The sequence below is a fragment of the Pristiophorus japonicus genome, unplaced genomic scaffold, assembly GCF_044704955.1.
Source record: "Pristiophorus japonicus isolate sPriJap1 unplaced genomic scaffold, sPriJap1.hap1 HAP1_SCAFFOLD_113, whole genome shotgun sequence".
NCBI classification, from domain to species: domain Eukaryota; kingdom Metazoa; phylum Chordata; class Chondrichthyes; family Pristiophoridae; genus Pristiophorus; species Pristiophorus japonicus.
Genome location: NW_027250788.1, coordinates 1,092,440 through 1,118,271, shown reverse-complemented (window position 1 = coordinate 1,118,271; position 25,832 = coordinate 1,092,440). Strand labels below are relative to the sequence as shown.

General features: G+C 45.2%; 3 non-coding genes across 3 annotated transcripts; 1 reads left to right on the top strand and 2 right to left on the bottom strand.

Moving 5' to 3' along the window:
* The first annotated feature begins 4,103 nt into the window (after positions 1–4,103).
* trnak-uuu (transfer RNA lysine (anticodon UUU)) lies at positions 4,104–4,176 on the top strand. The gene has a single exon. It is a non-coding gene; the product is annotated as a tRNA-Lys (tRNA).
* A 14,561-nt stretch (positions 4,177–18,737) lies between these two features.
* On the bottom strand, positions 18,738–18,809 carry trnaq-uug (transfer RNA glutamine (anticodon UUG)). Its single transcript has one exon. It is a non-coding gene; the product is annotated as a tRNA-Gln (tRNA).
* A 4,953-nt stretch (positions 18,810–23,762) lies between these two features.
* Positions 23,763–23,836, bottom strand: trnan-auu (transfer RNA asparagine (anticodon AUU)). The gene has a single exon. It is a non-coding gene; the product is annotated as a tRNA-Asn (tRNA).
* Positions 23,837–25,832: the final 1,996 nt, after the last annotated feature.

The window sequence follows — 25,832 nt, the reverse complement described above, 5'->3', positions numbered from 1 at the left end:
AAGCCCAGTTGATCCAGTCTCTCCTCATATGTCAGTCCTTCCATCCCAGGAATCAGTCTGGTGAACCTTCACTGTACTCACTCAATAGCAAGAACGTCCTTCCTCAGATTAGGAGACCAAAACTGAACACAATATTCCAGGTGTGGCCTCACCAACGCTCTGTACAAGTGCAGTAAGACCTCCCTGCTCCTATACTCAAATCCTCTAGCTATGAAGGCCAACATGCCATTTGCCTTCTTCACCGCCTGATGTATCTGCATGCCAAACTTCAATCATTGATGCACCATGACACCCAGGTCTCATTGCACCTCCCCTTTTCTTAATCTGTCACCATTCATCTAAGATTCTGTCTTCCTGTTTTTGCCACCAAAGTGGATAACCTCACATTTATCCACATTATACTGCATCTGCCATGCATTTGCACACTCACCTAACCTGTCCAAATCACCCTGCAGCCTCTTAGCATCCTCCTCACACTCACTCCGCCATCCAGCTTAGTGTCATCTGCAAACTTGGAGATATTACATTCAATTCCTTCATCTAAATCATTGATGTATATTGTAAATAGATGGGGTCTAAGAATTGAACCCTGCTGCACTCCACTGGTCACTGCCTGCCATTCTGCAAAGGATCTGTTTATTCCAACTCTCTGCTTCCTGTCTGCCAACCAGTTCTCTATCCATGTCAATACATTACCCCCAATACCACGTGCTTTAATTTTGCACACTAATCTCTTGTGCTGGACCTTGTCAAAAGTATTTTGAAAGTCCACATACACCACATCCGCTGGTTCTCCCTTGTCCTCTCTAGTTACATCCTCAAAAATTTCTAGAAGATTTGTCAAGCAAGATTTCCCTTTCATAAATCAATGCTGACTTGAACCAATCCTGTCACTGCTTTCCAAACTCATTGCTATTTCATCTTTAATAATTGATTCCAACATTTTTCCCACCACCGACGGAACTGGACTATAATTCCCTGTTTTCTCTCTCCCTCGTTTTTTAAAAAGTGGTGTTACATTAGCTACCCTCCAGTCGATAGGAACTGATCCAGAATCAATAGAATGTTGAAAAATGATCACCAATGCATCCACTATTTCTAGGGCTATTTCCTTAAGTACTCTGGGGTGCAGCCTATCAGGCCCTGGAGGATTTATCGGCCTTCCATCCCATCAATTTCCCTAAACAATTTCCTGACTTATAAGGATTTCCTTCAGTTCCTCCTTTTCGCCAGACCCTCGAACCTTTAGTATTTCCGGAAGATTATTTGTATCTTCCTTAGTGAAGACATATCCAAAGTATTTGTTCAACTGGTCTGCCATTTCTTTGTTCCCCAGTATAAATTCACCTGATTCTGACTGCTAAGGACCGATGTTGGTCTTCACTAATCGTTTTCTCTTCACATATCTATAGAAGCTTTTGCAGTCAGTTTTTATGTTCCCTGCAAGCTTCCCCTCATACTTTATTTTCCCCCTCCTAATTAGACCCTTTGTCCTCCTCTGCTGAACTCTAAATTTCTCCCAGTCCTCAGGTTTGCTGCTTTTCCTGGCCAATTTATAAGCCTCTTCCTTGGTTTTAATATTATCCCTAATTTCCCTTGTTAGCCACGGTTGAGTCACCTTCCCTTTTTTATTTTTACTCAAGGCAGGGATGTACAATTGTTGAAGTTCATCCATGAAAGCTATAAATGTCTGCCATTGCCTCACCTCCGTCAACCCTTTAAGTCTCATTTGCCAGTCTATCCTAGCCAATTCGCGTCTCATACGACCGAAGTTACCTTTCCTTAAGTTCAGAATCCTAGTCTCTCAATTAATACTCTCACTCTCCATCTTAATAAAGAATTCTACCATATTACGGTCACTCTTCCCCAGAGCACCTCGCACAACAAGGTTGCTAATTAGTCCTCTCTCATTACACAACACCCAGACAAGGATGGCAATCTCTCTAGTTGGTTCCTTGACATATTGGTCGAGAAAGCCATCCCAAATACATTCCAGGAAATCGTCCTCCACTGCATTGCTCCAGCTTGGTTAGCCCAATCCATATGCAGAATTAAGTCACCCATGATATCTGCTGTACCTTTATTGCACACATCCCTTATTTCTTGTTGGTGCCATACCCAACCTCACTACTACTGTTTGGTGGTCTGTACACAACTCCCACTAGCGTTTTCTGCCCTTGGGTAATCCACAGCTCTACCCATAAAGATGCCACATCATCCAAGCAAATGTCCTTCCTTACTATTGTGTTAATTTCCTCTTTAACCAGCAACGCTACCCCACCTCCTTTTCCTTTCTGTCTATCCTTCCTGAATGTTGAAAACCCCTGGATGTTGAGTTCCCAGCCTTGGTCACCCTGGAGCCATGTCTCCGTAATCCCAATTATATCATAATCATTAATAGCTGCCTGCGCAGTTAATTCATCCATCTTATTTCCGAATACTCCTTGCGTTGAGGCACAGAGCCTTCAGGCTTGTCTTTTTATCACACTTGTTCCCTTTCGACTTTTGCTGTAATGTGGCCTTTTTTGATTTTTGCCTTGGGTTTTGCTGCCCTCCACTTTTACTATTCTTCTTTCTATCTTTTGCTTCTACCCCCATTCTACTTCCCTCTGTCTCCCTGCATAGGTCCCATCCCCCTGCCATATTAGTTTAACCCCTCCCCAACAGCAATCACTCCCCCTTGGACATTGATTCCGGTCCTGACCAGGTGCAGACCATCCGGATTGAATTGGTCCCACCTCCACCAGAACTGGTTCCAATGTCCCAGGAATTTGAATCCCTCTCTCTTGCACCACTCCTCAAGCCACGTATTCATCTTAGCTATCCCTCTATTTCTACTCTGACTAGCACGTGGCACTGGCAGCAATCCAGAGATTACTACCTTTGAAGTCCTACTTTTTAATTTAACTCCGATATCCCTAAACTGAGCTTGTAGGACCTCATCCCGTTTTTTGCCTATAACATGAGTACCTTTCTGCACCATGACAACTGTCTGTTCACCCTCCTCATCCAGAATGCCCTGCAGCCGCTCTGAGACATCCTTGACCCTTGCACCAGGGAGGCAACATACCATCCTGGAGTCTCGGTTACGACCGCAGAAACGCCTATCTATCCCCCTTACAATAGAATCCCCCACCACTATAGCTCTCCCAATCTTGTTCCTGCCCTCCTGTGCAGTAGAGCCAACCACGGTGCCATGAGCTTGGCTGCTGCTGTCTTCCACTGATGAGTCATCTCCCCCAACAATATCTAAAGCAGTATATCTGGTTTGGAGGAGATGACCACAGGGGACTCCTGCACTACCTTCCTACTCCTGCTCTGCCTGTTGGTCACCCATCCCCTATCTGCCTTTGTAACCTTCACCTGCGGTGTGACCAACTCACTGAACGTGCTATTCATGACATCCTCAGCATTGCGCATGCTCCAGAGTGAATCCATGTGCAGCTCCAGTGCCATCATTCAGTTTAACAGGAGCTGCAGCTGGATACACCTCCTGCCCACATAGTCGTCTGGGACACTGGAGGCGTCCCTGATTTCCCACATGGCACAGGAGGAGCATGGCGCGGGTCTGGGCTATCCTGCCATGGCTTAATCCTTAAAATAACCTAATTTGGCAACAATGCCCAAGATTTCTTACTGACAAGACAATGAAAAAAGAAAAACTACTCACCAATCAACCAGCCAATCACTTACCCTCTTGCTGTGACGTCACACTTTGTTTTCTTTTCCTCCCAGGTTGGGGAGTCAGCACTGGTGGGGAAAACAAGACAAAGCAACACCTCCCACTCCCACTTGTCCAAACTGTCCCACTTACCAAACTCTTACCTTTGCACTCTGAGCTGCTGCTGCACTCCGAGTAAGGAAGTCTTGCTACGCCTGGAGTACTGCACACAGTTTTGGTCTCCTTATCTGAGGAAGGATACACTTGCCTTGGAGGTGGTACAACGGAGGTTCACCAGATTAATTTCTGGGATGAGAGGACTGTCCCATGGTGAGAGATTGTGTAGAATATGTCCATACTTTCTGGAGTTTCGAAGAATGGGAGGTGATCTCATTGAAATGTACAATATTCTGAAGGGGATTAACAGGGAAGCTTCTGAGCAGCCTGGTTAGCTCAGTCGGTTGAGCATGAGATTTTTATTCTCAGGGTTGTGGGTTCGAGCCCCATGTTGGGTAATTATTTTTCCTTAAATTTTATGTAGCTTTCACGGAAAAACATCATTAATGAATCCATAATCTTCTTTTGCACAATGAAAGAAATGCGAACTGAGGGAGAGTTGATAATTTAATCATCTGTTCTGTGATCTGCATAAGAACACAAGAACCAGGAGCAGGAGTCGGCCATTTGGCCCTTCGAGCCTGCCTTCTTTTGCACTGAAACAAATTATAACCGTGAGTTCAAATTCGCAGTGCGAGATATTTGCAGGGCAATTTCAATGCTTCACAAAACCATACCTTTCACTACAGCCACCCGGGATCGTTTCCCAGTTTGGGAAGTAACTTTGAGATCACCATTTGTAAAGTTAGGAGTGAGATTCGAACCCACATCTCCAGAGGAAGCTACAACCTGAACATAGCACCTCAGACCGCTCACCCAGACTGACTCTTTGTTATTCCAGTTGTGAGTTATTACTCTGGAAAGTTTCAGACCGGGCGCTTGTTCAGTGTTGCTGAAAGGCCTAGTGACCGGGATATCCTTTCTCCCGGGGTTTTCCTGAGCCTGTGCTCGGTGCACGGGGAGCTTTGGCCCGGGTCTGAGGTAGCTTGCAGCATGCGCGAATGTACCCCGGACTGCTTTTGTTCAATTTTATCGCACACAAGTTTTTGTTTCAAAAATAATGTTTCCACCCAAGCTCGAACCACGAACCTTGCGCGTGTGAAATGAATATGATCATTGCTGCACTACAGAAACTGCAACTCAGCTCAGTGTCCAGAGAGAAGTGTTCAGCAACAAGCTGAATTGCTCAGTCACTCTCTCTCTGCGAAAAGTTCCTTTTACAAACAATTCTCTGACCGGAACTGCACCAAATGTTTTCATTTCAAAGTCATTAAACTCCCGAATTTCTGTGGCTGCAATTTTCTGGACAAGGACAAGGATTGAAAGCGATTTGTGATCAGAAAATTGCCGGAAGCCCTGTGGATAATGACAGGGCTTTTGGTGGTTGATTTCAGTGCACATCTTGGAATTCTGGAGAACCGGTTCCGTGGTTTGAAGTTCGAGGTAAACCCACTGGGCGGAGCCAACAGGCGCTTGGCAGCAATCAGCCTCAGGAACATGCAACTTAAGCAGGCCCGGCTATCAACGGCATTATCATCGCCGAATCCCCCACCATCAACATCCTGGGGGTCACCATTGACCAGAAACTTAACTGGACCAGCCACATAAATACTGTCGCAACAAGAGCAGGTCAGAGGCTGGGTATTCTGCGGTGAGTGTCTCATCTCCTGACTCCCCAAAGCCTTTCCACCATCTACAAGGCACAAGTCAGGAGTCTGATGGAATACTCTCCACTTGCCTGGATGAGTGCGGTTCCAACAATACTCGAGAAGCTCAACACCATCCAGGACAAAGCAGCCCGCTTAATGGGCACCCCATCCACCACCTTCAACATTCACTCCCTCCACCACCGGCGCACCGTGGCTGTAGTGTGTACCATCGACAAGATGCACTGCAGCAACTCGCCAAGGCTTCTTTGGCAGCACCTCCCAAACCTGCGACCTCTACCGCCTAGAAGGAAAAGGGCAGCAGGCGCATGGGAACACCATCTCCTCCATTCTGGGGAGAGGGTGAACAGCCAGAGGTCGTGATCCATATCAGGACCAATGACATGGTTAGAAAGAGAGATGAGGTCCTGCAGGCAGAGTTTAGGGAGCTAGGAGAGAGATTAAAAAGCAGGACGTCAAAGGTAGTAATCTCTGGATTACTCCAAGTGCCACGAGCTAGTGAGTACAGAAATAGGAGGATAGAGCAGATGAATATGTGGCTGTAGAGATGGTGCAGGCAGGAGGGCTTTAGTTTCCTGAGGCATCGGAACCACTTCTGGGGGAGGTGCGACCTTTACAAGCCGGACAGTTTGCACCTAAACAGAGCCGGGACCAATATCCTCACGGAGGGGTTTGCTAGTGCTGTTGGGGAGGGTTTAAACTAACTTGGCAGGGGGATGGGAACCTGAGAATAGATTCAGTAGGGAGGGGAATAATACTGGAAATAGAAAGCAAAAATAAAGAAAGTGAGTTTGAAAGAGAGAGGAAACAAGCAGGCAAAAAGGGTAAATAAACAAATTTAAAAGCACTTTGTCTAAATGCACGTAGCATTCGTAACAAAATAGATGAATTGACGGCACAAATAGATACAAATGGGTATGATCTGATAGCCATTACAGAGACATGGTTGCAAGGTGACCAGGACTGGGAATTAAATATTCAGGGGTATTTGACAGACAGAAAGGAAAAGGAGGTGTGGTAGCTCTATTGATAAAGGATGGAATCACTGCAATAGTGAGAAAAGATATTGGCTCAAATGATCAGGATGTTGAAACAATTTGTTTGGAGATAAGGAATAATAAGGGAAAAATTCACTAGTGGGCCTAGTCTATAGGTCCCCTACCAGTAGCAACTCTGTTGGTTTGAGTATAAACCAGGAAATAGTGGGCCCTTGTCAAAAGGGAACAGCAATAATCATGGATGATTTTAATCTCCATATTGATTGGACAAATCAAATTGGTCAGGGTAGCCTTGAGGAAGAGTTCATAGAGTGCATAAGGGATGGGTTCCTTGAACAGTATTTAACGGAACAACTAGGGCGCAGGGTATGTTTGATCTGGTCCTGTGCAATGAGACACGATTAATAAACAATCTCCTCATGAAGGATCCCCTTGGAATGAGTGATCATAATGTTATATATGTAACCCTTGGCAACCTGTATCATACCACCACCAGGGGGCCTACCTGTTGGAGTCCCAATGGATCCCAGCATCCCTTGGGTGAACTATACGTAAGCAGGCCACCCATGCTGTACCTGCACTCTGGAGTTTAATTAAAGGAGCTAAGGTCACATTTACTCATTGCATACAGTATTCATTTGTATCACTTTATTTTGAGCATAAAATTGGCGACGAGATAATGAACAACCACGCGAAAATGCAAAGAACCTTTGGTATCCTGGAGAAATTCTCAGAAGGGGGCGATTGGGAGGCCTTTGTGGAACGACTGCACCAATATTTCGTGGCCAATGAGCTGGAACGGGACGTGAACGCTGCCAAACGAAGGGCAATCCTCCTTACCGCCTGTGGAGCAACAACCTATGACCTCTTGAAGAATCTTCTAGCACCGGTGAAACCACCAACCAAATCCTATGAAGAACTGTGTACGCTGGTCTGGGAGCACCTAAATCCAAAGGAAAGCGTTTTGATGGCAAGGCATCAGTTCTACACGTGTCAACGGTCTGAAGGCCAGGAAGTGGCGAGCTACGTCACCGAACTAAGGCACCTTGCAGGACATTGCGAATTTAATGGATTCCTTGAACAAATACTGAGAGACTTTTTTGTGCTTGGCATTGGCCATGAGGTTATCCTCCGCAAACTATTGACTGTTGAAACACCGAATCTGAGCAAAGCCATAACAATAGCCCAGGCATTTATGTCCACCAGCGATAACACCAAACACATTTTGCAGCAGAAAGAGGTTTCGGCTAGTACTATACACAAAGTAGCATCGCTTTCGGGCAGGAGTGAATATGGCAGAACATGCACGCCAGCAGCTGCACGACCTCACATGACCCAGAGTTCACCATCAATCGTTAATGCGAGGCAGTTAACACCTTGTTGGCGCTGCGGAGGTGATCATCGAGCCCATCAATGCCGCTATAAAACACTATGCGTGCAGAGGCTGTGGAACACTGGGACACCTCCAGCGAACGTGCAAACGAACTGCAAACCTTGCAAACCACCACGTTGCAGAGGAAGATCGATCCATGGTGGATCAGGCTGAACTAGAGACTCGAACCGAGGAGGCAGCAGTATACTGGGTACACACCTTCACCACGAAATGTCCACCGATCATGTTAAAAGTTGAACTGAACGGGATTCCAGTATCCATGGAACGGGTGCGAGTCAGTCTGTCATGAGCAAAAATGCCTTCGACAGGCTGTGGTGCAACAAGGCACACAGGCCCAAGCTTAGCCCCATTCACACCAAGCTAAGAACTTACACCAAAGAGCTGATCCCAGTTATTGGCACCGCAGAAGTAAAAGTCTCCTATGATGGAGCAGAGCATGATCTCCCACTATGGATTGTGCCAAGAGATGGCCTCACACTGATCGTCAGAAGCTGGCTGGAAAAAATCCGTTGGAACTGGGATGACATGCGAGCGTTTTCGTCTGTCGATGATGCCTCATGTACCCAGGTTCTGAGCATTGGAAGTTTCTCAGGGGCGAAGTTTCAGATCCATTTGGTTGCCGGTACACGGCCCATCCACCAGAAGGCACGGGCGGTGCCATATATGATGCGAGAGAAACTGGAAATTGAGCTGGACAGGCTGCAGCAGAAAGGCATCATTGCAGCAATGGAGTTCAACGAATGGGATTGTTCTGGTTCTCAAAGGCATAGGCACGGTCAGAATTTGTGGGGACTATAAAGTATCGATTAACTGTTTTTCATTGGAGGACCAGTACATGCTATCCAAGGCAGATGACCTATTTGCGATCCTGGCTGGAGTAAAATGTTCACCAAGTTGGACCTGACCTTGGTCTACGTGACGCAGGAGCTAGAGGAATCTTCGAAAGGCCTCACCTACATCGGTGTATGGGGAGCTTTGGCCTGGGTCTGAGGGAGCTTGCATCCCAGGGATGGACAATAACCCTCTGAGCTCTGAAACTGGGGAAGAGCGAATAATTAATGAGTTGGTTGCGGGTTCCAAATGCAGCTTAGATCTGCTGGTATAAACCGATAGCGTTGTTTAGCAGAATTAAAGAAATGCTACCAGGGACAGTCGAAATTTCAATTACTGAACTTTAATATTTCGGGAAACTTTAATCCTTGATGAACTTTTATCCCCTATCTGATTTTACACACACTGTATTTGAGGAGACTCGTTTTAAATGTTCATTGCTCATGCGACAATGTACCCTGGACTGCTTTTGTTCATTTTATTGCAGCCAAGTTTTTGCTTCAAAAATAATTTTTCCGTCCTGGCTAGAATCAGGGACCATTCACATGTGAGGCAAACATGATAACCACTATACTATGGAATCTGCTACGTAGCTCAGTGCCCAGAGAGAAGTGTTCAGCAACAAGCTGAAATGCTCAATCCCTCTCTCTGCAAAAAGTTTCTTTCACAAACATTTCTCTGACCGGAACTGCACCAAACAACAATGTTCTCCTTTCAAAGTCATTAAACTCCCCAATTTCCAAGTCTGCAATTTTAAGGACAAGCACCGAAAGTGCTTTGCGTTCTTAAAAATGCTGGAAACCCCTGTGGTTAATGACAGGGCTTTTGATGGTTGATTTCCGTCCACACCTTTTGTTATGTATTTAACCCTTGGCAACCTGTACATAGCACCACCAGAGGGCCTACCTGTCGGAGTCCCATAGGATTCCAGCATCCCTTAGGAGCACAGTATATAAGCAGGCCACGCACGAGGTACCTGCACTCTGGAGTCCTATTAAAGAAGCTAATGTCACACTTACTCATTGTTCACAGTACTCAGTTTCATCCTTTGTTTTGAGCGTATCAATTGGTGACGAGACAACGAACAAACGTGCGAAAATGCAAGGAACAGTTGGTATCCTGGAGACATTCTCAAAAGGGGACTATTGGGAGGCCTTAGTGGAGAGACTCGACCAATACTTCGTGGCCAATGATCTGGAAGTGGACGACAACGCTGCCAAATGAAGGGCGATCCTCCTTACCGTCTGTGGGGCAACAACCTATGGCCTCATGAAGAATCTTCTAGCTCCGGTAACACCAACAACTAAATCCTATGAAGAATTGTGTACGCTGGTCTGGGAGCACCTAAATCCTAAAGAAAGCGATCTGATGGCGAGGTATCGGATCCTTCTGTGCTGTAAGCTTCTTTGATTCAATGAACTCCTTTGCAAAGAGCTGAGGTGCGTGTGGGATGATTTGGGAAGATGTTTCCTCACGTGACAACATTTCAAAGGCTGTGAAGCGCTTTGGGGCATCATGAGTTCCTGACAGACAGTGCAGAAATGCAAGTCATTATTTGCAAAAGTTCGATGCAAATTCAAGGCTCGTCTGGGATTTGAAACTAGGATCTCTCGCAAATTTCAAGCAACAACCCCAAAGCAACAATCATACCCGAGACCAACGAGCTTAGCAAATGTGGAGATAAGATTTAACCATTATTGAAGCATTTTTAGTGTGTGTTGCTATTCTTGACAGGAGGAGCACATGAGACGGAATCAGTGACTTTGTCTTTTTGACATGTCTTCTGAAGCGCCGCACAGTCCCACTCCTGCAGTCAATGAGCTGTTGGGACGTTAATGAATCCATCATCATCATCATCATAGGCGGTCCCTCGAAACGAGGAAGACTTGCTTCCATGCCGAAAAAGGATGAGTTTACAGGTGTTTCAATGAAGGAACCGAACTACATCCCGAAGGGTGGAAGATGCCTGTGCGTGGATTTTTTTAACGTGTGGTGTCCGTTGCACCCCAGCCACCACACGGGCTTGACAGAGCGAGGTCTTGGTCCAGTGGCAAGGGTTAACCAAGACGACTGGAGATCAGCTCTGCTGCACGGAGCTAGTGCGCACACATATCGCAGTGTGGGCTGGCCCGTGCTGCCCCTGGGCCCCTGGCCCTGAACTCATGCCTCCCATGGGCCCCGATCACGTCCCTCTACAGTCTCTCGCTGCTCCTTCGCCCCGATCTCGCCGCTCCTGCTGTATCTGCCCACGCTCCAATCACTGACCTGGACCTTGATGACCTCACTCTTCGCTGCCGCCGCCCTCCTGCACCAGCTCGCGCTGCTCCCTGGAGTAGTCTCCCGGGACCTCCAAGCTGCTCCCAGGGCCGCTCGCCGTTCCTTTTATGGCCCCGACCTGCCGCTGGTGTTCTCCCGTTAGTGTATCCAGGCTGTGGGTGGCCACCCCGAGCGCAGCAGAGGGGTTTCTGCATTAGTTCTGGGTGGGGACAGTATCTTTCCCCTTCTCTCTTCCTCTTGTCTTTATCCCTGTGCTTTTATTTCTCTATTTATTCCCCCTGTCTCAGTTTCTAGTGTTTAAAAGGGAACAAAAGATGAAATGGGTGTCACTGTGGAACAATTTCTCTCGCTCAAAGTTAGATACACAACCGTTCACCATGAGGTCTAGGTAGCTAGCCGTTGATATTCAGGTTCATATATAAATATATATAAATATATCCAAATCTATCATAACCGTTCCCTGGTGGTCGAGGGGTTAAGATCCGGCGCACTAACCTGGTTTCAATTCTCAATCAATTCATCGCATAAAAATAATTGAGGTCTGTGAGACGATTAATAATTGCTGTAATCACCATGAATACCAATACTTTGTGTGATAGACCGAGCTTACAGACTATCTGGCTTCTCCTGTCCTTTGTCAGGCACGTGTTCCGGGTTTAATTTTGTAAACTGGGAGAGTTCACTGATCGCGGGGAGACGGTAGGAGCCTCTGTGGCCCCACTGTGAGCATGTGGAAGTGAACACGGTGGCTGGGTGATCCATGACATTTCTGTAAAGGGCAGTGGAGGAGAAGGATTGAGAACTTTCAGTGTGGGACAGAAGTTTTTTCAGGTGAGCCAACACATTCCCGATCAGCACAGAGGGAGCTCACTGGTCAGCTCCCCTCTGTTGGGGCTGTTGTACCAGCAGTTTCTGTAGTGTAGTGGTTTTCATGTGTGTTTTCTATGCAAAAAGTGCCTGGTTTAATTCCGGGCAGGAGCATTATGTTTAAACTTGCTATGGAGGAACAATCAAAAGCGAGTTTAGTCTCCGAGCAAATGCTGCCTGACCTGCTGAGATTTCCAGCATTTGCTGTTTTTATTTGCTATTTATTCTCCTGGCAAAAGGGCTCCCTTATTCTTTCATTGCTCTTTATTTCACTTCAATAACGATATAACTTTCAGTGAGAGAAAACGGATTCACCGCGGACCTTTCGCGTGTGAGGCCAACGTGATATCCGCTACACTGCAGCCCATCAAAGGGTGAGAAACCACTGAATATAAAGGATGAGCTCACAAATATCAGGGGCAGTGCAGTCTGGTCAACGTCAAACCCTCCTTTCGTATTCAGCAGAGGCATGAACGGGAGTCAGACGCCACAAAGTTTAATTAAAGACACAAATACAAGTAACACTTCCAAATCTTTTCACTGTAAAATTATTTCACTTTATTTGAAATCCTAGTGCGTTGAATCTGAAAATGAGCACCATGGGATTTTATCTTCACTACTGATTCTATTTTCTGTGCACGGTAGGAATAACCGGTGCTGTTAAATTTGACAAAAGTTGCCTCAAATTCCTGGTGTCATCAGCAATGAAGATTTTGAACCAGACTCATAAAATACAGTGTGTAAAATAGGTTAACATGCATAAGAATATAAGAACATAAGAAATAGGAGCAGGAGTAGGCCATACGACCCCTCGATCTTGGCCGATCTGATCATGGACTCAGGTCCATTTCCCTGCCCGCTCCCCAAAGCACAGGACAAATAATTGAAGTATCGACTGTCACTCAGTTAGCATTTCTTTCATTGTGCAAAAGAAGGTGAGGGGTTAATTAATGATGCTTTCCCATGAAAGCAACACAAAAGTTTAAGAAAAAAACATCCGGTGTCTGGCACGTGAGCGTTGCTTCTGACACCTGGTGGGAATGGGCGGGGATTTTAAAGCCCCTTGTATTGTGAAACCTTCATATAGACGAACATCTCAAACTAAGTGTGTAGGCCTCGTGGCGCAACAGTAGTGAGTCTGAATCCAGATCAGGAGGTTGCATGCTCAAATCACATCAGGGTCACTGTATTCTTGGATACTGTTCTTTGAGAATTAATATATTCTTTGCTGTGTTGCAATAACCAAACCCTTGCTCCAAGGTTTGTCTCACTGTTTTCCCAGTGTCAGACAGAGATACGCCTGCTGCCCTCATTTATTTCATGTGACAGGATACAAAAGTTCAAAATCAACTTGCAGATGGCCACATACAGCACTGAGCGGTCTGAGGTGCTGTGTTCAAGTTGCAGTCATCTCTGAAAGCCTGGCTTTTCATCCCACTTGTGACACATATTATTTTTAATCATTTGGCACCACAACGAGCTCCTAAAAACTGGGATTCAGCACCTGCTTGCGTAATATTTCTGTCTGACCTGGGTCTGAAAGTGGAGATGTTTCCGCAGTGTAGCGGTTAACACGTTCGCCTCACACGCGAAAGCTCACCGGGCGGAAATATTTTCTGGAACTTTCTCCTCATGCATGCTCAGAGGCGAGTTTGTTCTCCTTGGAAAGGTCATAAGATCATAAACATGTCAGGATTAGGAGCCGGAGTAGGCCATTCGGCCCCTCGAGTCTGGTCCACCATTCAAGAGGATCCTGGCAGTTCCTCGACAGCAAGTTTAAACATCTGGGGCAGAGCCAACAGGCGCCTGGCTGCAATCAGCGACAGAAACGTGTATTTGACTGAAGCCCCACGAGATCAATCGGTCGAGCATGAGAATCTTAATCTCTAATTTGAGGTTCGAGCCCCACGTTAACTGTTAAAACATGTCCCATTTTACACACTGTGCTTTCGGGGTCTGGTTCAAAATGTTCATTGCTGGTAACATCAACAGGAGACTGGGCAAACAGTGCGACTGACTTTCGAGCAAGGGCCTGGTTATTGTGAAACACCAAAGGAAATATAAATTCGAGAAGAATGACATGGAAAAGAAATGTGACCCCGACACCCAGAAAGAAGTGTAAAGGCAGAAGCTTAAATGCTGCATTCCTCTGTTCAAAAAATTCCTTTCACAAACATTTCTCTGACCGAAACTGCACTAAACAAAAATGTTCCTTTCAAAGTCATTAATCTCCCGAATTTCCACACCCCCCGAATCTCCTGAATCAGATGCCTCTAATTTTGCCGACTCAATCCATGTCCCTTTGCATTGTTCTGCTTCCACCCACACTATGAAATGTGCCACTAACTTATAGAATCATGGAATGGTTACAGCACGGAAGGCTATTTGGCCCGTCGAGCCCGTGCCGACTCTCAGCGAGTCCCACTCCCCCGCCCTTTCCCCTGAGGCCTGCAATTGTTTTTCCTTCAGACAGTTATCCAGCTCCCGTTTGAAAGATAAGATTGAGTCTGCCTCCAGTACATTCCAGATCCTAACCACTCGCTGTTAAAAGGCCACCTCCTGTTCCTATGTGTAAAGTCTGGGAAACACTCGATCAATTCCTGCCACAAGCACAGCCTTCCTAAATATAGCACCTTCTTTCTATTCTCGTAAAACCAGCTCCTGAAGTATAGGCCAGCTGTGTAGGTTAAAGCTCTGGTTATGTTCCTAACATTGCTGTAGTGTTTCCGTAATGTAGTTGATATCACATTCACCTCACACGCGAAAAGTCCACAGTTCGAAACTGTGTGGAAATATTTTGAAAACTTGTTCATTATAAATTTTTGAAAAAATTGATTTATTCACATTCATGGTTCAATATTAACAAAACACAATGTCCCACAGCCTTGTTAAATTTTCTGATATCTCTGTGCAGTTCTGTATACACTCAAACTCTACACTTGAACTGAATGCTCATAAAAGTATTGGAGTGGGAACTCACTGGATAACAGCACAGCTGGCAATGTTTGCGGAATATATTTGTGCAGCCAAAATGCACAATGACAACCTGGAACTGTGTGGCACCGAATCCTCGGGAAAAAATAGTTAAAGGCATCGTCCTTGGGTGGGCTCAAATCACCAAACTTTCAGTTAACAGCCGAACGCGTTAACCCGTTGTGCCACAGATACTTACACTGACAACCACTGCAAGACATCCCAAACCAGGGTGTCAGTCAGTTAAAGCTACAGATTGCTCTGACCGGGATGGAACTTGTCCACTCTCAGTTGTACTTTTCTCGAATAAAGGGTGGGACATTCATTGTGGATGTGTGGAAGCAGTCTGGTCCCGCACACTGCAGACACTTCCATGTCACCGCCAACCAGCTCTCCCACAACCGGCGTGATCTACCTTCCAGCCTTCCGGTGCCTTGTCTGTGACGAAGTATTCTGATTGTCCCGAAGCCGGTATTCGGTTTTAATTCCTTTTCAGCTCCTGAGTGCGGATATTCCTGTGATTAAACATGAACACAATGCTAACAGGGACAGTTCGATTCACATTTTTTTGCTTGGTGAAATTTCAAAGATGGAAAGCGACACACATCAACCCCAAACCTCGTCACCTACTCGCTAACTCGACCAAACGTTGCATTTTCTTTTCATGCCAAGCATTTTACATTAATACTTTGCAATGTCAACGCACTTTTTACCTGGCAAGACTGAATTACAAGCTGGGATGAACAGTGTGAAACAGAAACAGCTACTTGAGAAACCACAGCCTCGACGGTATCTGTGTGAATTGTTCTGCATCGATAATTAGCAGAGAGCAAAGAGAGGAAAATGACGGTGTGGATGAGAAAAGGCTGAGCCAATGTGTAATGTTGTCGATGATTTTGCTGTTTTTGAGAATTGTTTCAAATATTTCACCATGGCTGGTTCCATAGTGTAATGGTGAGCACTCTAGACTCTGAATCCAGCGAACTGAGTCCAAATCTTGGTGGAACTAGGATTCTTGTTGTCCCAGCTGCTGAAAATTTGGGACAAACAAGTGAAAGACACCTGGTGCTGGTGGGCAGTTTTGTTGCCATTGTCACTGATGCTTGATCTACAAGTCTAGTTCTCAAATCATGTGTTTAACCGTCAGTTACCTGTTACAAAATGTTGTAAACGGCTGTCTTGCTCTTTTCGCTTCGTTGCTTTTAACCTCGAATTACCCGCGCACACTCAGTTGTAGTAAAGGCAGGATCGGGTCTTTTATTTAAACATTCATACTAAACAAACCAAGTATGAGAGTTACTGAGAACATTTCACAAAGGCAGCTTGCTTCGATTTCCGTGGCTGCTTGAGACACACACCTTCCGAATGTCCAGTGTCTCTGGTATCTGCGTGTGTGAGTCTCATCTTTATACTCTTATTTCTTTGCATTTAGACAATGACGGCTAACGGCTTTGTGAATTGTTTAACATACAGACTTAATATTGCTTGTTTAACCTACAGATGTCATTCAATAGTAACAAAGGTACAATCAAATATTTAACATACAGACAATGACCAGTTAGTCATTTCAATGGCTGAAGGCACCACATTGTCTAACAGTCACTTTCCATCCAAACTTCAATCTTTCTGTTTTTTAATCCAAATTTCAGACCGCGTCCTGAAGCAAAGAGTTCAACAATCCGGGACTGTGCTCTCACATTCCTCCACTTCTTCTCCTCGCCTCTCTGCAGGTCTTATCTGGGTAACATACATTTGCATGGTGGCTCGAGCTCGTTCAACAGCATTGTCCAGTTGTAGTCCTTGTTTTCCAACATGACATCTGCAGTCAATCAAAATGACCAGCACGATCAGCTGAACCAGCACCAGCATAAGGACAGGGTGTATCATTGTGTTCATCACGCCTGTTGCCGTCGGGCTCCATTCCAACAATGACTCCCACCAGCTCACATATTCTATATGCTCCAAAGTTGTGTGAATCTTCTCGATTTCCGCAGTGTGTTGGTTAATGTCCACAATGATTGCTTGATTCTGTAGCTGTTGAAATTTTGTATTCCATTTCGTATTTCCTTCTTCCAAATAGCAGCATGCTTCGGGTCAAAGTAGGGTTGTTAGAGATTCAGATTCTCAGGATGCCATTTTAAAATCCAATGTTCTGTGATCACCATATCCATTTTTACTTCAAAGTCAACTTTCAATTTTTGATGTTTCCAACTGAATTCCATGCTGTTCACATTCAGAAATGTAAACTCACAATCGGTGTCTTCGACTAAGTCTGTTGCCCTCTGCACAGGTTTTAACAATTTCCTCTGCTTTGTGGGAGAAGTGTAACAACATCGAGTAAAGGATGCAGAATATTCAGTCGAGAGACCCAGTCCTTCTCGAGCAGAAGCTTGTTCAGAAACATTTAAAGTTTCTGCAGGAATGGGCTGTCTCAGAACTGATGAGATGTTCAGTGAAAAGCTCAAATGTGGGAGTTACAAACATGATCTTAAAGGATGTGAAATAGAAGTTGGATCGTTGCAAATGTCGAGAGAGTAAACTACAGCAGTTCCGAAGGGTGAACTGAGAGAAGGACTGGGTCTCTCGACTGAATATTCAGCATTTCCGTCATCCTTTACTGCATGTTGTTACACATCTCCCACAAAGCAGAGGAAATTTTTAAAACCTGTGCAGAGGGCAACAGACTTAGTCGAAGACACCGATTGCGAGTTTATATTTCTGAATGTAAACAGCATGGAATTCAGTCGGAAATATCAAAAATTGAAAGTTGACTTTTAAGTAAAAATGGATATGGTGATCACAGACCAACGGACTTTAAAATGGCATCCTGAGAATCTGAATCTTAAAGAACCCTACTTTGACCCCAAGCGTGCTCCTATTTGGAAGAAGGAAATACGGAAATGGAATACAAAATTTCAACAGCTACAGAGTTTGAATCAAGCAATCGTTGTGGACATTAACCATCACACTGTGGAAATCGAGAACGTGCACACAACTTTGGAGCAGATTGAACATGTAAGCTGCTGGGAGTCATTGTTGGGATGGAGCCCGACGGCAACAGGCGTGATGAACACAATGATACACCCTGTCCTTATGCTGGTGCTGGTTCAGCTGGTCGTGCTGGTCATTTTGATTTACTGCGGATGTCGTGTTTGAAAACAAGGACTACAACTGGACAATGCTGTTGAACGAGCTCGAGCCACCATGCAAATGTATGTTACCCAGATAAGGCCTGCAGAGAGGCGAGGAGAAGAAGTGGGGGAATGTGAGAGCACAGTCCCGCATTGCTGAACTCTTTGCTTCAGCACGTGGTCTGAAGTTTGGATTAAAAAACAGGAAGATTGAAGTTTGGATGGAAAGAGACTGTTAGACAAAGTGGTGCCTTCAGCCATTGAAATGAGTAATTGGTCATTGTCTGTATGTTAAATATTTGATTGTACCTTTGTTACTATTTAATGACATCTGCAGGTTAAACAAGCAATATTAAGTCTGTATGTTAAACAATTCACAAAGCAGTTAGCCGTGATTGTCTAAATGCAAAGAAATAAGAGTATAAAGATGAGACTCACACACGCAGACACCAGAGACACTGAACATTCGGAAGGTGTGTGTCTCAAGCAGCCACGGAAATCGAAGCAAGCTGCCTTCGTGAAGTGTTCTCAGTAACTTTCATACTTGGTTTGTTTAGTATGAATTTTTAAATAAAAGACTCGATCCTGCCTTTACTACAACGGAGTGTGTGCGGGTAATTCGAGGTTAAAGGCAACGAAGTGAAAAGAGCAAGACAGCTGTTTACAACATTTTGTAACAGGTAACTGATGGTTGAGCACACGATTTGATAACGAGACTTGTAGATCAAGCATCAATGACAAAGGCAACAAAATTGCCCACCAGCACCAGGTGTCTCTCACTTGTTTGTCCCAAATCTTCAGCAGCTGGGACAACAAGGAATCAAGTTCCACCGAGATTTGAACTCAAATCACTGGATTCAAAGTCCAGAGTGCTCACCACTACACCATGGAACCAACAATAATAAATCATTTGAAACATTTCTCAAAAACAACAAAATCATCTCCAACATTACACTTTAGCTCGGCCTTTTCTCATCCACACCGTCAGTTTCCTCTCTTTACACTCTGCTGATTATCGATGCAGAGCAATTCACACAGATACCGTCGAGGCTATGGGTTGTCAAGTAGCTGTTTCTGTTTCACACTGTTCATCACAGCTTGTACTTCAGTCTTGCCAGGTAAAAAACTTCATTGGCATTGCAATGCATGAATGTAAAATGCTTGGCAAGAAAAGAAAATGCAACATTTTTTCGAGTGCAAAACATGCAATGCCTACATTTCAAAAAGCATCGCTTTTATTCATCCTGCTGAATGCATATTGCACAGATAATCTCAGCACACATTGTGCAGGCAAAGGCAGCATTAGACAACTAACTGATATCTATGCGCTGATTTGTAACAGGTAACTGCTGGATGAGCACACGATTTGACAACTAGACTTGTCAATCAAGCTTCAATGACAAAGGCAACAAAGTACCCACCAGAATCATATGTCTTTCACTTGTTGGTTCCAAATTTTCAGCTGCTAGGACAACAAGCATTCAGGTTTTACCAAGATTTGAACTCAGATCACTGGATTTAACGCCCAGAGTGCTCACCATTACACCATGGAACCAACCATCCCAAAACCTTTGAAACATTTCTCAAAAACAATAAAATCCTCTCCAACATTACACTTTGGCTCGGCCTTTTCTCATCCACACCGTCAGTTTCCCCACTTTACGCTCTGCTAATTATCGATGAAGAGCAATTCACACAGATGCCGTCGAGGCTATGGTTTCTCAAGTAGCTGTTTCTGTTTCACACTGTTCATCACAGCTTGTACTTCAGTCTTGCCAGGTATAAAGTGTGTTGGCATTGCAATGCATTCATGTAAAATGCTTGGCATGAAAAGAAAATGCATCGTTTTGTTGCGTGCACAACATGCAGTGCCTGTGTAGTGTATGTAGGCACCTTTAGTAATGACTCCACGAGGCAGTGCGTGATTCTTAAACTGTGGAGACCTGTAGTCATTTATTTGCAGCTGCTGAGTGAGGACACCGAGCTGTGAGTTTCTTTTTATCCTGGGTTACCGACAGTGTGCAGATAAACCTTAGGTCTCCAGCAGCAGCACCCTCTGGTGTGCAGGTAAGGTGTGTACATTCAGTGTTGCATAACAGTGTTCCACACATCACACAATAAACAGGCATGTATACACAACAATACTCCCCCCTAAGCATTTCTCATAACCTTGTTGTCATGACCAGGGGAGGTGATCAGTGGTGTGCTCTGGGAGTTGTGGTGAGGGCTGCGTTAGTGCCAGGTGTGACCCCTGTGCTTGAGGCTGGCCTTGTACCGTTTCCCCTCCCTCACCCACAGATGAAGTAGTTGTCACTGTTGTGGGATCCCTCAGGTGGGTAGCCACGGCAGTGGGTGGTGTGTATACTCTGTGATGTGGGTAGTTGTGGGCTGGTGGGCAGGGCCACAAGATTTGGTGGGCTCCTTGTCCACCAATTGGGATGAGGGTCAGGTCATCCCAAGGTTTGCCAGGGAAGCTGGAGGGTATTGGCCTCATGCTCCTGGTGTTGGCCCTGGTGGCCAGGGGTTGTAGGGCTGGTCTGGTGCAGGTTGCCATTGGTGGTGGCTGGGCTGCCCATTGACCACTGTCCCTGCAGTGGGTCTGCTCCCACTGCCTGTGTGTGTGACCTGCAAGGGCCATCACATTCGTTCCAAAGGTCCAGGCTACATGGTCAGGTAGACTGCTGGACCTGGGGGTCTCCCACAGGGAGATTCCATTGACATCAGCATGGTCCCTGTAGGACCCAATATCCTTGGCAGTGTCCTACTGGTATACCTGGCACCTTGGCTCTGATCACACATAGTCGAACCTGCATTATACATTCTAGCATTTGCATCACTTTAGGGTGTCCTGGTTTCAACAGACATGGTTACATTAGGCATTTCACATTCTCTATCATTATTGTTAAGCATAATAACCTTGTTCTTAACCTTACTGACATCTGCATTCATCTCATCAGTCACATTAATTAAACCAGCATCACAATTCATGGTTTCATTGCATATATTTTCATACTTGCACCCGAAAATTGCATCCTTATCTTCAAAGTCCGTCTACTCAAATAGTTGAAACTTCCCCTTTAAATATTTTTGGTTACCGATCTCCTTTAAGGGAGCCTTCAAATCTGATTGGCCGCTCAGTGTCATGTGATGCTCCTCCAATGCTGCTGGTGGTATGGCCGTGGCCATTTTGATTTTAGTTTTTTCTCCTTGTGGTGCTGGTGCGGCAGACATTTTCTGTCTCTCCTGCAGGTCGGCTGTGGAGCTCTTTCCTTCCACAGGTTCGAACCTGGACATCGGGAATCCATTTCTTTTGGCACCATTCACCTCTTGGAGTGCTCCCCCAGCCCAGAAAGTGGAGTTTGGATCCTCGGTCTCGGAGATTTTGCCCGGGTGCTGAGGGCAGTTGAGCTGGACAGTGGAATCGCGGATGCTGTGATGGATCCATGCGATGCCATGGAGGCCTGAGAGCAGCTTCGCTTGGACTGGATGCCGTTGTGGTCAATTGGCGGGATTCATCCAAAGTTCATCAAAGGTCGCTTGGCTCATCATAGACTGGCACGCCCCTGTGTCCCTCGCCAGAGAAACTGGGACCCCGTCAACATCTACTTTCATCGTCCACGGAGCACTTTCGATGGAGCAGGTATGATTTCCATACTCTTCTTCCAGGGGTTGAGCAACTTCAACTTCCTCTGTGTTGGAGCCCCGGTGATCAGCCAACTCATCAGAGACGTGGTGAGTAAAGCTTTTTCTGCACATCCTTTGAAAGTGCATTTTCTCTTTACATGTATAGTCTTTGTAGCGACACTGGTGGGCCCTGTGGTTTCCTCAACAGTGCCAGCACGGGGCTAGCCGGTTTGCCCCATGTGGCGGACTCAGGGTTGCGGGACTCGGGGCAGCGTTTCTGCCTTAAAATTATCAATGCGGTGCACTGCTCTCGTCGGTTTAGAGTCCCTTACTGCTTCATTTAGGTGGTCGCCAAAGTCGCATGGTGCAGCCAGTCTCCTTGAGTGTTCCAATCTTTCTACATCGGTAAATTACTGAAAGATACTGAGATTCAACATGCTGAGCTTCTGGTTCGTGACCTCGTATTCGCGTCGTTAGTTGTAGTGTATGTCGGCACCTTTAGTAATGACTCCACGAGGCAGGGTACGATACTTAAATTTGCAGACCTGTAGTCCTTTATTTGCATCTCCTGAGTGAGAACAACAAGCTGTGAGTTCCTTTTTATACTGGGTTACCTGCAGTGTGCAGGTAACCCTTAGGTCTCCAGCAGCAGACCCTCTGGTGTACAGGTAAGGTCTGTACAGTGTAAGGGTACATTCAGTGTTGCATAACAGTGTTACAGACATCACATAGTAAACAGGCATGCATACAAAACAGCCTGCTTTTTAAAAAGCGTTGCCTTTATTCATCCTGCGGAATGCATATTGCACAGATAATCTCAGCACACATTGTGCAGGCAAAGGCAGCAGTAGACAACAAACTGGTTTCTCCTCCGTTGATTTGTAACAGGTAACTGCCGGTTGAACACACGATTTGACAACTCGACTTGTAGTTCAAGCATCAATGACAAAGGCAACAAAACTGCCCACAAGCACCAGGTGTCTTTCACTTGTTTGTCCCAAGTGTATTTCCAGCAGTTTCCTACTTTCACAGGTGGAGATACCGGGGCTGGACCATGCTGCTAAAATACAATGAGGTCGGGATAAAAGTTCCTCACGTACTCAGGGCAAATTAAATGATTGATAAAAACATAGAAACATAGAAAATAGGTGCAGGAGTAAGCCATTCAACCCTTCTAGCCTGCACCGCCATTCAATGAGTTCATGGCTGAACATGAAACTTCAGTTCATTGATGTTCTACAATGGATTATTAATGTTGTTTAAATCAATTTATCTTTTTTCCACATGAAATGCATGTAACTCTTTCTTATAAGGTTTTAATTTTGATGGAAGTGCAATTTCCCTGGCCGGAAATCGACCCAGGGCCGCGGTGGTGAGAGCGCCGAATCCTAATCACTGGACCACCAGGGAACGCTGCATTGCTGCATCGCTGCATCGTAATGCTTGGTGTCATTATTGTCCTTTTCAATCCACTTGTTTCACACCGAAACACATTGTAACCGTGATCTGAATTTAACGCCACGTGATTCTTTGAAATCACCTTTAAATGATTGGGTAAAACCACTCCTTATACCACCGAAAAACAGCTTCGATTCCAGGTCAGGGCGGCAACTTTTGGAACACCGTTTTTAATTCAAAACCTTATAAAATTGACGACATGCAGCTAATGTGAAAAAATAATAATTCATTTAATCACCATTAATTAACCGATTGCATTTTTCAGAATAAAATAAATAATAATATAGTTACTGAGGGACAGTGGTATCTTCAATCATTCATTTTCTCTTTACATGTGATGAACTTTTATCCCTATCTCATTTATACGCTGTATTTTATGAGAATGGTTTAAAATTGTAAGTGTTTATGACTCAGTTGTAAAACCATTGAAAGTGTGTGTGCCTTGTCTTGATATGAGGAGCACTTGAGACCGAAGTTCCAGTTCTATATATGTATCAATGGAATCAATATCCACCAGTTTCTTTAAGCCCAGTAACATAATTCATTTCTAGTGGACTGGATGGAGGAACATGATCATGTAAAAAATTGTTATCGTTTTACATGAACTGAATGCTCATAAAAGTATTGGAGTGGGAACTCACTGGATAACAGCACAGCTGGCAATGTTTGCCGAATATATTGGAATATATTCGTGCAGCCAAAACGCACAATGACAACCTGGAACTGTGCGGCACCGAATACTCGGGGAAAAACAGTTAAAGGCTTTGTCCTTGGGTGGGCTCGAAGCACCAACCTTTCGGTTAATAGCCAAATGCGCTAACCCATTGCGCCACAGAGACAGGCGCAGGAACATGTTACAAGACTTCCAAAACGAAGATGTCAGTCAGTTAAAGCCTCAGAATGCTCCGACCGGGATGGAACTCGTCCACTCTTAGTTGTACTTTTCCCAATAAATGGAGGGACATTCAGTGTGGATGTGTGGAAGCAGTCTGGTCCCGCACACTGCAAACAATTCCATGTCACCACCAACCAGTACCATAACCGGAGTGATCTACCTTCCAGCCTTCCGGTGCCTTGTCTATGACGAAGTATTCTTTTTGTCCCGAAGCCGGTATTAGGTTTTAATTCCTTTTCAGCTCCTGACTGCCGATATTCCTGTGATTAAATGCGAACAAAATGCTTACAAGGACAAGTGGATTCACCTTTTCTTTGTTTGGTGAAATTTCAAAGATTGAAAGTGATGCACATCAACCCCAAACCTCGTCAACTACTCACTAACCGCTACACGCTGCTCCCGTGAGATGGAAGCCCAGTTGCTGTTTCAAGCTTGAATGCGGGAACAAGCAGAACTCATTCAAAGAAAGTCCAAGTCCCTGAGGCACCTGATTATTTGCACCGAACTCCCTCGCAAAGAGTTGAGGTTCGTGTGGGTTGATCTGGGCATATCTTTCCCCACACTACAACACTTCAAACATAACTCAACGGCTGTAAAGTGCTTTGGGGCATCATGAGTTCCTGAAAGGCACTGCAGAAATACAAGTCCTTCTTTGCAAAAGTTCTGTGCAAATTCAAAATTCACGGCAAAATAAAGGGCTCAGTTGGGAATTGAACCCTCGATTTCTCACAAATTTAATTAACAACTCCAAAGCGAGAATCATACCTCTAGATCAATGAGCCTACAGTTTGACAACTGCAGAGATAAGGTGTAACCATTATAAAAGCATTTTTTTATATGTAGCTATTCTTGATTAGAGGAGCACATGGGACCGAATCAGTGACTTTGCTTTTTCGTCCTGTCTTCTGAAGTGCCGCACGGTCCCACTCCGACAGTCAATGAGCTGTTGGGACGTTAGTGTATCCAGGCTGTGGGTGGCCACCCCGAGTGCAGCAGAGGGGTTTCTGCATTAGTTCTGGGTGTGGACATATTTCCCCTTCTCTCTTCCTCTTGTCTGTATCCCTCTGCTTTGTTTTCTGAATTTATTCCCCCGGTCTTATTTTATGTGTTTAAAAGGAAAAAAAAATGGGCGACACTCTGGAACAATTTCTCTCACTCAAATATATCTATTTAGTGAAGTGAAATAAAGAGCAATTAAAGAATAAGGCAGAAGCCACTGTCGCCCTTTTGACAGGAGAATAAACTCGCCCATGACTGTTCATCCACAGCAAGTTTAAACATAATCTTCCTGCACGGGATCCTTTCACGTGGAAAGCAAACGTGATAACGGCTCCACTGCGGAAACCGCTCTGACCAGAAGTACAGCAGAGGGCAGGTGACCAGTGAATGCCTTCTGTGCTGATCGGGAATGTGTTGGCTCACCTTAAACAACTTCTGTCCCTCACTGACAGCTGTCAATCCTTCTCCTCCGCTGCCCTTTACACAAACATGTCACTGATCCCCACCCACCACCCCACATCCCCATCATGTTATCTTCCATGTTAGCACAGTGGGGCCGTGGAGGCACCTACTCTCTCCCCGCGGTTAGTGAACTCAGTCAGTCTGTAAAATTAAAGGGGAACAAGTGTCCCGCAAAGGGCAGGGGAAGGAAGAGAGTCTGTAACCTGGGCTTAATTGTTTGTCAAAGGCTACCCGTCCTGTTGTGTATTTCCAGCAGTTTCCTACTTTCACAGGTGGAGATACCGGGGCTGGAGTATGCTCCTAAAATACAATGAGGTCGGGATAAAAGTTCCTCACATACTCAGGGCAAATTAAATGATTGAACTTCAACAATGGATATATTAATGATGTTTAAATCAATGAATCTTTTTTCTCCATGAGATGCATGTAACTCTTTCTTATGAGGTTTTAATTTTGATGGAATTGCAATTTCCCTGGTC